Here is a 16,286-nt window from a genome sequence, read left to right as displayed (position 1 = left end):
TGACCACATGGAAGAATAGAGAACACGTTCCTGTTGTTTGACCTACTATAAATCTGTGCTGATGATTATTCTATCCCAGCATGTCCCTTCACCTGCACCGAGTCTTGGAAACACGAGGGTGAGGCAGGTATTGCAACCTCAGTGTCAAATGTTTGGCTGAGATGCTGAGTGCTAGGCACCTAAATCACTGACAAGGCTGATATCCTGGGCTCTCTAGCTATCTATCATTCATGGCTCCTCCACTGGGGCTCACATAGGCTATTGATCTAAGCAGTTGCCTGAATATGCTTGTCTCTGTTCATTGATTATCTAGGTAACATAAGGAGGCTAGAACTTAACTTATCCCTAGACAATGGAATTATTTCCCTTATGCAACTATGGCATAGTATGATGGAAACACACCTCAATGTCTATGCTTTTTAACTTGTCAATTTGCACTCTCTGTAGACTGACTCAAACTAGCCTCAAACTAGCTGCTCCCTTAGCCTGAATTTATATACATATATATACACATAAAAATGTATAAAAATATGTAAGTATATAAACATAATTTTGCAGTTTTTAATAATAGATTCTTATGTGTTAGCACAATTTCTTACAAATCTGTAACAATTGCTTGTATAACCAGAGGTCAGTTATGTGGTGGGGTGTCCTGGCCCAGGTCCCTACCTCCATATGTTCAGACAGTGCTTCTCAAAAATGCTCTGCTTTCCATCCAGGAATGCAGCCAGATCCTTTGTACTGAAGTGTCTGTCTCAGACTGCAAATACCCTGTGGTGAGCCTTGCACAAGTGTGCAGCTGATTGAATATGCGTTCCCACTGATGATATAATTTGGCTTTGAATTTGTGCAAACAGCTGCCTTGTACGTCCTGTTCCTCTGTGCTTCCGTGCTCGCTCAGGTATGAAATTGCTACATACCGCTCAGGGAGTGTGCTTATTTTTAATAACAACCAACCTTTCCTTATCATCAGTGCTCTGTATCTGGGACAACATACTACTCATTCTTCCATTGGAAAACAGTCTTCTGTAGATTTTGCTACATCTAACTGGTAAACAGTGACATCAATATGTGAAAGAGCTCCTTCAAGCACAGACTCTATCCAGCCTACCTTCCTGTAGCTCATATGAACCCTTGCATTGTCAGCTGGGGTGACTTACACCTTTCATTCAGTACAATCTTTCTTCCTTTTATCATTCTGAAAAATATATATATAATAATAAACCTTATTAAAACAGTAAAATGTTATTGTATTGTTAGACATATACTGGATGAAAAAAAAAGATTCCTTGGCACATACCATCTCTTAAAGATGTGATATCTTTCTCACCATATGCTTGCTCCCTTCTTTGTTCCTCGTGTTGAAGGCAGGATGCCCCTCCCAACTCTTACATTCCTTACAAACCTTCCTTCCTGATCACATATTTAACAGAAGTGCAATTTTGGGAAAAGAGATCAGTATGTCTGTCATGGTCACTCTCCTCTCACCCATTCATCTCATTCATTTGATTGATAAAGTTGTTAGAAAATGCAAATGTACCCAAGAGGATGCTTCCTCTTTCTTAGTGACTTAGAGCTCTACGTTGTCAGAAGTTTTTATAAAATCAAATATCTTAAGGAGTTCTCACTGTACCTTCATCTTATCAGCCACACAGGTTTCACAGACCGAAGGTGACAGCACTAGCATTTGGCATGCTTATCCCAGTTATCTCCTCTTTACTTGTTATCACTTTGGCAACCTGGGGAAATTATGTGAGTGTTGGTCTTCCTTTGGGAAAGAAGAAGCTGGTTAAAAGAGTGGCTCTAGCAGGTGAAGTTGAGCCCTTGGTATTTTGAATCTCATTCTTTGTTTCATAACAAAGAACCTGAAGTTATTGTGAAGGAAACTGCCCTATTGTGCTCACTCACCAGATAAGAGACAAACCAAGAACTATATGTATCTTCATCCCTTGAACAATCTCTGTGCATTGGTATCCTATTTCAAGAGATAGGGGAGTTTTCCTCTGTAGGTGCAATCCTGCAATTGCATTCAAGAAAATGAATGCCTGCACACAGATGCAGACTCTCTGAAGTCAACCCACTATGATGAAGGATGTATATTACTATTACAGGCTATGCAGTGTGAGAGACTTGGGAAAGAAACGTGACTTAGAAGACTTAGAACACAGAATTATTTTCCAGTCTCATTTTAGATCTGACATAACTCTGCCACTTTCAAAAACATGCTTACTCATGTCTTTGATTTATCTGTATTATTCAGTCTCTGGACCTTGTTTGTGGTTCCTTATGCAAAATTTAACACAGTTGCTAAATTTGTGGCCGTTGTGTTTGCATTTCATTTTCTCATCAAATACTTTTTTTGCATCAGTATTATAAAATATTCTCAAAGGGCAGAATTAATATTTCATGAGTACATTCAACTACAGCTAACATTACTGATCAAGAAAGTCTGTTTTAATATAGTGTGTGATTACAGTCAGTGTGGTCTTTATCCAAAACCTGTTGAGGAGAAAATGCCCAAGGACTTAGTTTTTGACTCAGACTTTTATGTGAACATTTTTATGTGCATCTGACAGTCAAGACTATTTTAGCCTGTGATGTCTGTCTCTCATGGAAAGTTAGAGCATGTGTACTCTTTGGGAGAAGAGAAGGTTAGCTTAAGAAAAAAATACAAGACTAAATCATTGCTAGTTATATATGATATTTGCAATAAAAAAAAAGTCACTGGTTATCTTCCTACACCTACTGTTAGATTTAAAAAATGATCATCACCTAGATCTCTGTAATTTTGATACAGAAAGAACACTTCCTGATTTCTTTATTTTATTTTATGTTATTTTATTTTATTTAAATTATCTTCAAAAATTAGTGTGATTAGCTTCTCTAGCTGGTTATGCAGTTCCAAGGACAAAATGATTTTTTTTTTTTGTCTCCAAAGTCTAATATAGATAATGGGGGTCATAAGGATGCTAGCTGAATGGACAGAAGGTATGGGAAGGCAGATAAGGTAGAAAGGTAGCAAAACCAAACAAGTCCCTGGCGAGGTAAAAGTGGCCTAAACTTTCATGAGTGTGGAGAAAGAGAAGAGCTTTCATGTGAACAAAGCAATTGAAATTTAGAAAAGTATGTTTTGAGAGTAGCGTAACAAGGGATCGAGGAAGTCAAGCCAAAAATGATTTGACCTCAAAAGGTGAAGTTAGCTTAAGATTTATTAATAATTTTCAGATTTATGGGATTTTTTTTCCCTAATGATAAAATAATTATGTGTTCATATACTGAATATTGAAAATCTTCCAACTGTAGACACACTCAGGGCTCAGCAGGGATGGCTCTGGCTTAGATGATGGTTGGATAATCTTGATATTGACGTTTTTTTTCCATTCAGTGCACTTCTGTTCTCTTGATAGGATACATTTTTGACATTTAAATATTCATTGTTATTAGAGATATTACTGACTTCCACTTTCACTATATTCCTTTAAAAAACAAAAAAAAAGAAAAAGAAAAAGAAAAAAAATGATGCAGAGGAATCCTCTGCCTCTTTTGGCAAAAACAAACAAACAAACAAAAAAAAAAACTTTCCACAAATTAAGCTAGCACCAGCTAGACAATTATCCTGTAAGTGAATATCCATTCCTACCTTGTGACCTGTTGATTTCAGTGCATCAGCCTGGGCAGTGGGGTTAGATCCTTGAAGAATCAACTTATTTCATCTTTTGCATTGAAACATTATTTTTTCAGCCAGAAATCTCTTCAGCTTAAGCTGTGCTGGCTTAGATTTTGATCCTAAGGAAGCTTAGTAAATGTGGACATCAAAAAGAAAAGCAAAACAAAATCTAAAATAAAAATACAGTAATTATTTTTTTCTGTTTTCAAATATTCCGCATTTTTGCTATTGTTAAAAATCTCAAACAAAGGCAACATGTAAGACTTTCTGAAGAACTTTTTAGTTGCCCTTACCTGCCTAACAGATGTCAGTAGGACCCAAAGGTTCCTTGAGTGTAAAGAAAGAGAAAGTCAACTTAAGAAACAAACAACACAAAAGATCAACATCAAAACCAAGCCTTTATCATAGGAGCCAAACTCCTGCTCAGAAGCAGATGGATTATTTTAAAGCAAGTATCAAACCAGAGATTGATATCTCTGGGCTAGAATCTCTACACAAAACAAAAATGACAATTCCTCTCTTGGAGAATTTCCAGTTAAAGACTCCTGCAGTTCATCATGCAGTGAATGTGTTATCCCTTGTGTTTCTGCATCTACCAGGTAAAAACTTTCTTGTTTTGTGTGCAGTGGAGCCTGTCACAGCACAGCCTGTGAGGCATTCCAGCGTGACTGTGCGAGGATGGGAGCAGAGTCAAACACAGCTTCCCCATATCAGCAATCCACGCTAATCTTGGTGACTCATGCCCTTCTTTTGATATGAAATATTACTGGGTAGTCTCAGTATTTTAATTATACTAAAATTGATTAAATCAAGCTCTGGAGAAGCTCTTCAGATCCTGGAATAGCAGCAGAGCTGTATGAAGCGCTTTGGTTGAATAGGTCTCTTCTCTGTCTTTAAAGCCACAGCCACATGGATTTGGAGACCTTCCACAAACATATGGTTTCATATATTCCTCATGGACAGTCATAGCTCCACTGGCTTCACAATATTTGATGCCTCTGGTGCATGTAGTCAAGAAGCAGCTTCCAAGTTAGTCCCGTTGGGACCTTCTATAGGGGTTTCTGTATTTTCTTTGGTCTGGTTCATAGGTGCTACCACTGAAAGAAGGATACTATCTTTATCTGAATCAGTCTGGCCAGGATGGAAAGAGGCTGTTTTACGTCACATAATAATTTCCCCTAGAGGAGGAAGTTGTCTTTTTTTTTTTCTTTTTTTGTGATCAAAATGTGTTTTATAATGTGCTGTAGATGCCCAGGTGTATTTCTTAGGACTCTGTCCACACTGGCTATTGCATGTGTTTTTCTTTGTAGAAAGTATCTTTGCAGAACTGAGAATCTGGAGAACTCTGACATGAATTAACGAGCAACTGTTCATTTTCTATAGAGGTTCTTGCTGGCTTTCTCCTTTCATATGGTGGAATGTCCATATATCTGATTATGGTTCCATTGCTCTTCACTATGTGTATTACGTGAGGGAAATCCATTAGCTAGGAGGCGTTATCATTGGGAAATACTTGAAGATTTTATTTAGTGCAGTCATAAGTGTCAAAACAGCTAATTGAATGCTTTCATCTCCATGACTAATGAAAGATTAAATTACTGCAGAAACATGTCACAGGATTCTACAAATTGTAACTAAAAATAACAACCTTATTACATTTAAAGATAGTTAAATGTCAGTGCAGGAAGTGTCTCAATGCAGAGAGCATTGCAAATGCTTAAGAAAAGCACCAGCACTGCACGTTTTGGTGTCTTAAGGCATAGAGACAGCTCCTGGGCAAACTCCTCAGAGCTGGGACCAGAGCCTGCTTGTCAGCAGGTTGTCCCAGTGGGCTTCCTGTAGGAACAACAAAGCATTTAGGCATTAGGAGGAAAAATAATTGTGTGTGTGTCAGCTGGTACTGACTGCTCTTTGAGAGAGCATGCTCCTCTGCTGCTTGACTTGTACTTGTCCCTAATATTCCTTTCCTTCTCCCAGGTTCTGTAGGACTCAATATAACCAGGAAAAAAATGTTGTAGGCATTCTTCAAAGGAATTGTGTACTAGTAACAGATCTATGGTTGCAGTGGCAGCTATGTAAACATAGCAAAAAATCAGTCTTATGAATCAGCTCAATTCATTCATCCTATCTAGAAATCTATCACCCAGCAGCTAATAGCAATTCTCATCACCTTACCCCAATTCACTGCTTCTTTGACCTTTCCATGTTCCTCTTAGTCTTCATTTTGCTAACGTTGATTTTTGTTTTGTTTGTTCTTCTGATTCGCTGGTTTGTTTTGCCCAAAACTTGTAAACCGTATCCGATTCTTTCTTAAAAAAATACCTTTACCATCTTTTCCCCATGGAAGTGTCTTTTGATAAAATACTGATGACTTTTGTATTGAGTTTGCATGCTTTACCACTGCGTGACATAACCACGAAGGTTTTATTTTCCTTGTTTGCATGTGAAGAACTGAAGTGAATTGTAATTTTCTTTGGATAAATCCAGGTTTCATGGGAATGAGTAGCTGATTTGGAGGCAGAAGAAGATTTTGAGTTCCAGAGGGAGAATGGAAGTAGGGTACATAGGGCCGTATGTACCCTCTCCATACTGTCTGAAAGAACATCACTCACGCAAATAATGTATAATACAGTAGATATTTATGACTCTTCTAAAAAGAATGTGCCCGTATGTATAGAATAAATAGAAAATCTATGGCATAAACCTATATTCTATGCTTAGCTACTGCCTTAATCTGTGATTCTAAACCCATTCTGAATAAAACCGATTCTCATGGCAGGATGAAATTTGGTAGGCTGTTTATTCACTGCTGGCATCCTTTTAGATGCCCCTTAGAATCCCATTAACCTCTTTTCTATTCCCGGTCTATTACTCTTTTCAAATATTACCATGGTAGAGATTCCTGATAGATTTTCTTTGTATTTCCTTTGCACTATTCTTACTTAGGAAGATAAACAGGGAAAAATTTGAGGACAATTTTCCAAAAGGAGCTTTTTAAGCTACTGTTTATTGGGGGTGGGTGGCTGGGTGGGTAGGGAAAGTGTACAAACTTAGTTTCTACTTTTCAATTGTCATTTACATATTTCTTCTTACCTTTCACCCAGCTGGTTTGTTCAGTTGTTATGAGAATTATGACAAGCACTTTTAATTGTTTTCTCACAACAAATATGATTTGTATTCCAGAAGTCACTGCTAATTTTAGGTCCCTGATTGATTCCTCTGTATTTGTCATTCTCTCTAATCTAGTTGTCTCCCAGCTCAGATGTGACATTTCTGGAATTATGTTAATATATACTAATTTTCTCAAATCCACCCACGGACAGTTTTGCTTCCTCTGCTTGATGGCCACAAATGCCTTCAGATCTGCTGATCTGGCAGAAGTGGACTCAGATCATCAAGCAATTTGGGACCACATTATTGGGGCTCCACCTTACAGCAGATGAGAGCAGAATGCCAATGGCATTATAACTTCTCCAGGTTACTTCTCCAGAAGCTAGGGAAAAGAAATTAGAATGATGGTTGATATGGGCAAAAAAAAAGAGCTTTTAAAATTATCATATTGCCTATTTTTATAAGGGTAAGATTGCCATGCATTTGTTCCTGTAAATATATCCCTCAGAAAAGAATATGGGAACTTAAATCATTGAAACCTCTTTATAACCACCTTGAATACCTACCTGGAAGAGGGTATTCATTGTACCCTATTCTAAAATTCCTCCCCCTTTATTGGAAGAGGTCTTATTTATCGGAGTGGATTATAAAACAGTCTAAAGTATTTGTTGTTGAGTTGGAAGTAACTTTATATTTAATTTCTGTTTAAAACTATCATGGATTGACGTAATCTCTAATAACGTAGGAATCTCTTGAGGGGGACTGCTTTAATTTCTATGTAGAAATCAGAGGCACAGTGTTTGTGTGTACATATATATGTATAAATAAATATTTTTTGAAGCAGGTTATTTCCTGACTTTATCAGAACTTTATTTGTTTTTTGTTTGTTTGGTTGGTTGTTGTTGTTGCTGTTGTTTTTTTTTCTTATGGATTTTAAAGATTGAATAGACCAAAGCTTTAGATGTTTGCTGTAAGTAAATAATGATATTTAGGTCACAGACAGGCTTCAGTTTACCCAGGCTAAATAGGGGATGGCTGTTAGGGTATTCTATGAGCCAGAGAGTTCCTGTTACAATAAGAACAGACCCACTGGCATGAACTTTGATTATTTGTGCAACAGCTGATGGCAGGAAAGCCTGAGAAAGAAGAAGCATCCTGCATAACCCGGTTGTCTACCATCTCTTTCCTGTGGTTTTCTGTACTTCAGCTAATGTAGAGTTTAGAAGTTGTTCCTGAAAATTAGACTAATTTTAACTTCTAGAAGAAAAGGCATGTAAAATTGGTGAGCTGGCTTTATGCCAAATTCTTTTCAGACTTATTCGTACTGTAGTTGAGTTTGCCAAAACCCTCTTAATGGTCAGGGATAAGTTCTGCCCTCAGTAATCTTACTTGGACCAATCACCATGAGTGTGGCAAATTCTTTACACGGAAAGATTTCTTTTTGGATACTAGCTATACGCAAGCGTAGAAACTAGATTTATGCATTTACTTTAAAAAAACAATAGTAAAAATGTTGCTTTCAGAGAATGCAGTTTTTCATAATGCCTTAAGGTCCATGCAAAGCAAGTATTTTCTAGTAGTGTTGTTTTAACAACATCTTGCATAATAATGATTTATTTGGCTTGAAGATTACTGTGCAGACAATTAGCAAGAAACATCTCTTTTTAAAGTAATTTGTTATTTCTGCATATTATAGGAATGAGGTCTTGATTATTGCATTAGACATTTAAATGAAGAATAATGAAAAAAAGCTTCCAAAACATAATAGTTGTGGTAGCTGGGTATTTTTTGCATCATTACTTCCATGCTGTGTTCTTATTGAAACTGAATCTCTGAGCTTTCTGATATTTTTTCAGGCAATTACCATTTTTATTAATCTCTGTATCTTTTTATGGCCTTAAAAAGTATGTTTCTCTATTATTCATCTACACTGCCTCTGGCAGGCATTCAGTAACCAAAACCAAGTTTGCAAGGAGCTTTGTGGCCTTCTTGAAAGCCATGTGCCAAGGATATATATCTAAGAATAAAGCCCCCCCCACCCCCAAAAAAGGGGGTAATAGCAGAGAAAAACAATTCCTTCTTGAAATTTTGAAAATTTCTTATTTTCTTGCATTTCGTTCATGCAGCGTTGTGCTACCCCTTTAATTAAAAATCATTTACAGAAGATAACTTCCCCTAGGGTTTTTATAAAATGTAGATTATGAATGAGAGGAAACTTCTCCCAGATTCTGAGAATGAATATAAATAAGTTAATGAAAACTGTTTTAAAAGGTTGATGGTTGAATTCTTTCTTCAGATTTCTGAATGAGGACCCTCTGTGAGTGGTACAAATATGCCTGTGCTCAGAAATAGTTTAGTCTTTTCTGGGTTTGTTCCATGAGCATCTGTCTGAATATATGTAGTTCATAGTGAAGTACAACTGGTTGAAATGAAAGTGGTTAATATCACAATATCACCAGTTACATTAGAGAACTAATAATGGCATTTATTGTTTTGCTTAGAACTTTGCCTAAATCTTTTATTTGTCAACTCTGTATAATAGTATCTAAGAATGATAGAGTACATTAAAATAGTTCAGTTGGAACGGACCTACAAAGATCAAGTCCAACTGCACTGAAAAATCTCTTTTGTTGCCAATTATAATTATTTCCTATAATGTAGGTAGCCATTGTGAGTAATCTGATGAGTGCTTCAAAGAGCTCTCTTTACTTTCAGACTTACTTTTTTTTTCCCCTCTCCTTTTTTTTTTTTTAATTATTTCAATTAACTGAATTAAAAGAATTAGCTCAAATATGCTGTAAATTGCTGTAACCTGCTCTAAATTAGTCCCACTTTGAGCAGTGTGCTGGGCCAGGAGACTTCCATCTTTTATTATGCTATGCTTCTCTGATTCCAGGTAATCCAGTGTTCCTAATACCCCATTTTACAATGCAACTGATTAAATTAAGCTTGATTTAGTTTTCTATAACAAGTTAGTTTGACATACTCTGGTAAAAATTAACAGATATTAAAAAAATCACCACATGTTAATAAAGAGCTCAGTCCAGCCTTGAGAAGTCCATAAGAACACGGGTGCTATGTGATACATGTTTTTATTTTTTTATGGTCTGATTTATAAAAGGTCAGCAATCAAACTACTTCTGTAACCCAATGTAGGGCAGAGAAACAACTGTGCAGTGAAAGGATTCTGCTAATAGTAGTTCAAATCTGAACCAGCTGTGCCTAGACTCTTGCTTGCCCTCCAACTTGCTATTTGCCCAGATTAGGCATGTCATTTATTCAGTGCTTAGAGCAAATGGAAATGACTTCAGTGAATCTTGTGCTTACAAATGCTTTTGTTTAATCTATTGCAGTGTCTATTAGAGGAACTCTCCTGTGCTTTCTAAATTGCAACAACTTTTTATAGAAATGATGCCGAATCATGATTTTTTTAAAGGGAGGACAGTCCAGTTTTGTTGTTGTTTTAATGCTGATAGTTATAAACACATATTTATTATTATTTATCATATGTAGTGAGACCGACTTTTTGTGCATGTTTAACCAGTGAAATAATACAGGCCTAACAACTTCAGAATTTCCCGTCATCATTTGTGGCTTGCCTGTGGGCTGAAATGTGTATCTTAGTGGTTTCAAATTACCTAAGGAATGAGAGAAACAAATCATAAGATGTTTTTCTAATATTTTATGTTGACTGTAAAGCTCTGGGTGTGAACCCTGCCTGCTAGCATTCAGCTTGTGGGTGTATATTTCAGAATCTCATGGATTTATTCAATGCTGACTTAGAAAGCTGTTGGAACAAAAAAATCAAACTTTTTTTTTGTGCATTTGTAATATCAGCGTGTGAAGTTTTCTTGGGTGCTGTTTTTTTGCAGTACGTGATCTGTTTGAAGAAAGTCCTTGACTTTCAAAACACACTGCACTGTTCAATGTTTCAGGGCATTCGCCTGACTTCTGTGATGTTCCTGCTAAGCACCTACCTGGATTGTGAGTCAGTAGTTTTTAAATGGGAATATATCTCAGATGTGAAATCCAGCTCTCTATTCATTCAATTAAATAGTTTTCACAATTGCTGTGATACTTCATTAGTTTTGAATGGTAGAGTCCTCGGGTCAAAAGAAACTATTGCATGTCTCCAGATTGCATCCATGTTTGAAAAAATTCTCATGGAAAGGCCTACTGCACTATGAGAAGCTTCCTTTGTCATTTTCTTTGTGCAGAAGCAAGCTAGCAAAATGATGTTTAATAAGTAATCTTCCAGACTATGTATGATCAAGAATATTGCAGGAATGTTAAATCAAGGAGGGTCTGCAAAAGGCAAATGACTGGGCGTCCGTTATGATCCATTGGTGCTCATCCATCCTGGTGCTGAAACAAGCACTCCACTGGGCTGGTGCCAGGGTTGGAGAGATTTGCCAAAAGCCACGAAACAGCTGACCAGATCCTACTGCAGACAATTCAGAAAGCTTTACAGATGATAGGAGCATTGCATTTGCAGGAGACCAGTGCAGAACATCTGACTGTTTTACTTTTCTTACTTTGCTAATGAAATAATCCTATGACAAAACACATGCTGTAGCTGTGTCTCCATGTGGCAATTCTGTGTAGGTGGCTGGTTTGCTCCTTGGCAATCTTTTTCTTCTATAAATGGAGATAATTTCAGTTTGAAAGTCTTTGTTTTACTTTAGCATACAACAACGTCAGTGACTAAGGAAGTGTAATCTCCATGGAAGTCCTGTATGCATTTTTTCAGAGTAGCAGCTCTCTTAAAATACAGAACCAGAAGCTTTTTATTTATTTATTTATTTTAAAGGTGGTATATATGGAACGATTCAGAGTAGATTCATATCAAGGTATATAGACATACTTAATATCCTCACAAGGTATATAGACATACTTAATGTCCTCATATCCTTACTTCACTGTATTGATATAAATTGAGAAATAGCAAAACTCTAATCTTCACTAGTGTTATTACATGGTGTTTTCCTGGAGTAAATTGTCTGTTTACCATCAGTTCCTTCTTCTTTGCTGCAGTAGTAGTTGGTGGTTTTTTTTTTTGTTTTTTTTTTTTTATTTGAGGTTGATTCAATGTTATTTTCTTAGGATTTGAGTATCAAATATTCTGCTGTAATGGAAAAATGAGGATATAATACATAGGTATAAGAAAGACTAAGTCTTCAATGCATTTTCTTCCATTTGACATGAGGAAAATAGTGTAGTCCAAATTGTTTAACTTCTTCTCTATTTTTTCCCCAAGGTTAGAGTTATCCCTTGTACAGGAGTTGAGGTTTACTTAAGTATTAAGTATCCGAAATTCAAAAGTACCCTAAAAGTAGATCCTCTAATATATAAGCATTACTTCATGTTACCTAGAGTAATGAAAATGAGAGAAATAAGATGAGAAGTAGAATGTTAGAAGACTGGAATTTGTGTCTCCTGTGAGGTTTGTTGAGAGAAAAGTTATTTTTGTCACTCTCCCTTGACTTGTTTTCCTGCTGCTTCTGAGTCAGAGGGGATTTGCACCTGTTATTGAAAGGTCATATTTATAGCTTACAATCTTAGCTGACTACACAGGCTGTGACACTTTTGTCACCTACCTAATGGAACAACCTCCTTTCCAGTTTGCATTCAGTTCTCAGTAGAGAGAGGTACTATGTGATCTGTCTCCTCAATGCATATGGTGCTTTTTAACAGTCTCGCATTGCGGGCACAAATGTTCTCCTCTGAGAACATAATGAGCACCATAGGAGGTGAGAATGGCTTTATTTGTATTCTCTTCTTTACTGTCATTCATTTTTCTGTGACTCTAATGTTAAATCAGTGGCAGCTAAACCATTTTTCAACCAACATTTCTCCAAAATTTTATCAGGATATGCAATGTTAGGGACATGGTTTAGTTGGTAATATTGGTGGTAGGGGAACAGTTGGACCAGATGATCTTGGAGGTCTCTGCCAACCTTAATGATTCTGTGAAGTTCTGTGATGTCTGCAGAGAAGATTAAAACTGAACTCAAGTCACTTCTTAATCCTTTTCTGTAAACTACTGATCCAGGTTCTTTTAAAAGGTTGTAACGTGCTGGAGAAGCAATGGCTCAGGTAATGTGACATAGTTTCCTGATGGTGGAAACAATGATATTTTATTTGTTAATCTGTCTCAAAGTCATTAAAAAGTATTCCTTTAGAAGAAAGTTTACTTCATTCTGACTAGTTACCCTGAAAAACTGAAAGTGTGGGGAGAGCCTTTTCCTTCACTCCTCAAAAAAAGGCAATATGAGACAGTGGTATGACTGCCTGTACAATCAAAACAAGGACGTCATCAAGGCTGCACCCCAGCCGTAAGCAGCAGGAGGAAACGGCACACGGGGGCACCGCTGGTGCTAGGGCAGCAGCTACCATCAGTCATGCACTCCTCATTGCTACCCCAGTGCCCAGCACACAGATGCTCTCGGGTGTGCTTGTTCTTTGCTGTGCTGAGGTGACCATTTAAGTGGAAATGGGGAATTCTGGAGCAAGGTGGGTTGGGGCTGGGGGGAGCTGCGAGGTGGAATTATAAAGTTGTGGATTTTTACCAGGACAGCTTTCTGTCGATGGAGGGACAACGCCTTGGAGCAGCAGAGGCAAATCTTTCCAGACTACCTCGGACTAAAATTTTCAATGTGACTTATCCCCCTGTTGTTTCTGTTGTAGCTGTCCACAGGCCAGCAGCAGACTTGCACATTCAGTATAGGATGAGGAGCTTAATGCTTTTAACTCACATAGTTTTAAGCCTTTCTGTGATTTATTAAAGATTTTGGATATCAGCTTAAGTGATTTCTGGTCAGGAATCTTCTTGCTGTAGGAGGTTGGGATGTGATTTTAGTTCATCCTTAAAGCTGTTACTCACACAGAGACTTGCCCTGTTTGTTGTCCTTTTGGCTGTTTTACCTGAGGGTCAGCTGTAGCAAACAGGCAATGCACTGTGCATCCACACTACTCTGTTTTAGCAGGAGCAGGAGATGAAGTAAACAGAAAACAGCTCTTGAGATGAAGTAAAGAGTAACTAGTCACACACATGCACTTACTTGATGTTTCTGCTTCTTAGTTCCTGGATGTTTGTCTGGCTTTTAAATTCCCCACAAAAAGAATAATCAATCTCTTCTATACACAAATTTTTTGCTATTAATCATTTATTGGAATTTGGGGATGTTCACTCAGAATTTTAAATGCAATGTCTAGTCAGAGTTATATAGCCAGGGGATGTAAAGCAGGCACACAATAACAAAGGCAGATCTAGGACCGATCTGATTTATTCTGGTTATTTTATTTTCTTCTGTTAAAACCTGCTATGTGGGCTCTCTTAGCCTGCTGCATAGGTTTTCTCTATGTATATGTAATACCATATAAAATATATACATTTATGGCCAACTGCTAAAAATGATTAAAATGAGTGAGATGAAAAACTGTTTTATGTATCTTTATGGAGTTATCTTTGGAGTTTGCTGCTCGCAACTGCTTCTTTATGTGTAGTTTTATATTACTATGGTTCTGAATTTCAGTGTTTTATAGTGCATGAATGTTGAACATACAGATTTATTCTTTAAGAATGAATTGCAAGAATTTAAGAAGTTGTGTAAGTTACCATGTTCAGCAGCATCCTTCTCAGAGTGCAGAAGCTTTATGTCTCTAAAGTTATTCAGGAAAGCTGTCACCTTCCTCAGGAATAGTGTTGGCATTGTGGAGTCATATAAGGTACAAGCAAAACAAGCTTTTGTGGAGAAACAGTGTCTGTGTTATATATACACAGCTAGAAAACCAGGTGAGCTTTTTGGCACATTAAGCTTTTCCTCAGAACCAAAAATATTAACAAAATGTCTCACATGCAACAAACTCCCTGTTTTCCAAGGTCAGAGATTGTAATGTGTTCGCCTCTTCCATGATGGGAGCTTTCTTCAGTAAATAACTGAATTAAAACTTTTCTCCAGAGAATTTTGAACAATTATCATTTATTTTGGGAAGGAGTTCCAAAATTGCAAAAAGCAATCCCGGGCTATCTCTAGGTTGGCTGGTAACACAAAAGGTCGAAATCACGTACTTTCTGCTACTTCCCTGACACTTTTAGAAGCTTCCACCTGTGAGCATCCCTCAGCCACTTCATTCGGGTATTATTTCCTGTTTGTTTGTTTGTTTGCTTTGCCAGTGCCTGCCAGCACTTCAGCTGCCAGTGAATCATCAGTGGCCAACTTGGAATACTAGGTATGGTGGTGGGTTCTCTCTCTCTTGAATTCCTATCCGAGGGCTTCTTCTGGCAGCTCTCAATAGTGGATCTGTGACTGTACCCTGAAAGCACTTCCTCTGGATAAATGCAATAGACTTCATTAAAACATGCAGGCATCTCTCTCTCCCTCCCATCCCCACACACTAGAGGAGGCTTTACTGGTCACAGTGCACAAGAGGCAAATTGGACAAGATGGAAGGAAGGTCACTGGCTAAAAGAGTAACTGAAGAGTCCAGCATAAGTTGGCAGTCTCGGCTGAGGAAAAGCCAAAGGGTGGAGGAGTAGAAATAATCATTTCTTAGTCATTCGCAGGTTCACTATACAAACACTTTTCGTTTGTTTTTTTGACCAAAGGAAATGATTTTGATCACAAGATTTAACTATTCTTTTCTGTATTATATTATTCATAGGCCTTGAATATGTAGAAATCAGTGAATCTAATAATGCATTTATACTGTCAGTTGTGTTAGGTTATATGAAAGTGGGCAGCAAAAAGGCTAACAAAATTGCACTTAACTCTGTTGCAATAAGAACAAATGGGGCTTTTTAGACATCTGGTGATATACCTAGTGTGTTTTGCTTGTTTGTTTGTTTTTTTTTAACCTAGACAGCAAGGGATAAATTCAGATAACCCATTCACATAATTTCAGCTTTGTATCAATACATTTTAATGCTGTACTACTGTACTGACAGGTTCCTTCCTTGTGATATTTATCAGCCTTCATGCACCTATAGAAAACATACCATTTTGCATTCTGATTAAATTACTTTTAGTTTTGAGCGTGCTGCGTCCATTAGAATGGAGGAGCTTAGAGGATATATAATACTGCAAGAAGTGTTTAGCTGTCAGCCGATGACAGTCTCTCATTTCCTACAGATAGAAGGGACCCGTTAGTATGACAAAATGCTGCATTTTCCAATAGGCCTTAGTGAATGTGTGTTTCATTGAGAATCTTTGGGATGAGTCACTCCCAGATTGTGCTCTATTTATCCATTATTAACTCATTTGGAATACCACAGTGAGTAGCTGGGATTGCCACTGGTTTATGACATTGATATTAAGTGCAGTGTGCAAAAGCCTAATTGTTTGTAACCGAGTAATAGAACAATAACCATTTTCTTTCAATTCAAAAGATCCTTTTGGGCCAAAGACAATCAGAATTCCAAAATCGTTTCTATGATCCATTTTCCTCTATTTTAATTTTAATAGTAGGAACCTTGCTCCTTTGGCAGGCTCACTGACTTGCTAAAACA

This window comes from Cygnus atratus, chromosome 9 (genome assembly GCF_013377495.2).
Source record: "Cygnus atratus isolate AKBS03 ecotype Queensland, Australia chromosome 9, CAtr_DNAZoo_HiC_assembly, whole genome shotgun sequence".
In the NCBI taxonomy this organism is placed as follows: domain Eukaryota; kingdom Metazoa; phylum Chordata; class Aves; order Anseriformes; family Anatidae; genus Cygnus; species Cygnus atratus.
Note: the sequence above shows the minus strand (reverse complement) of the source record.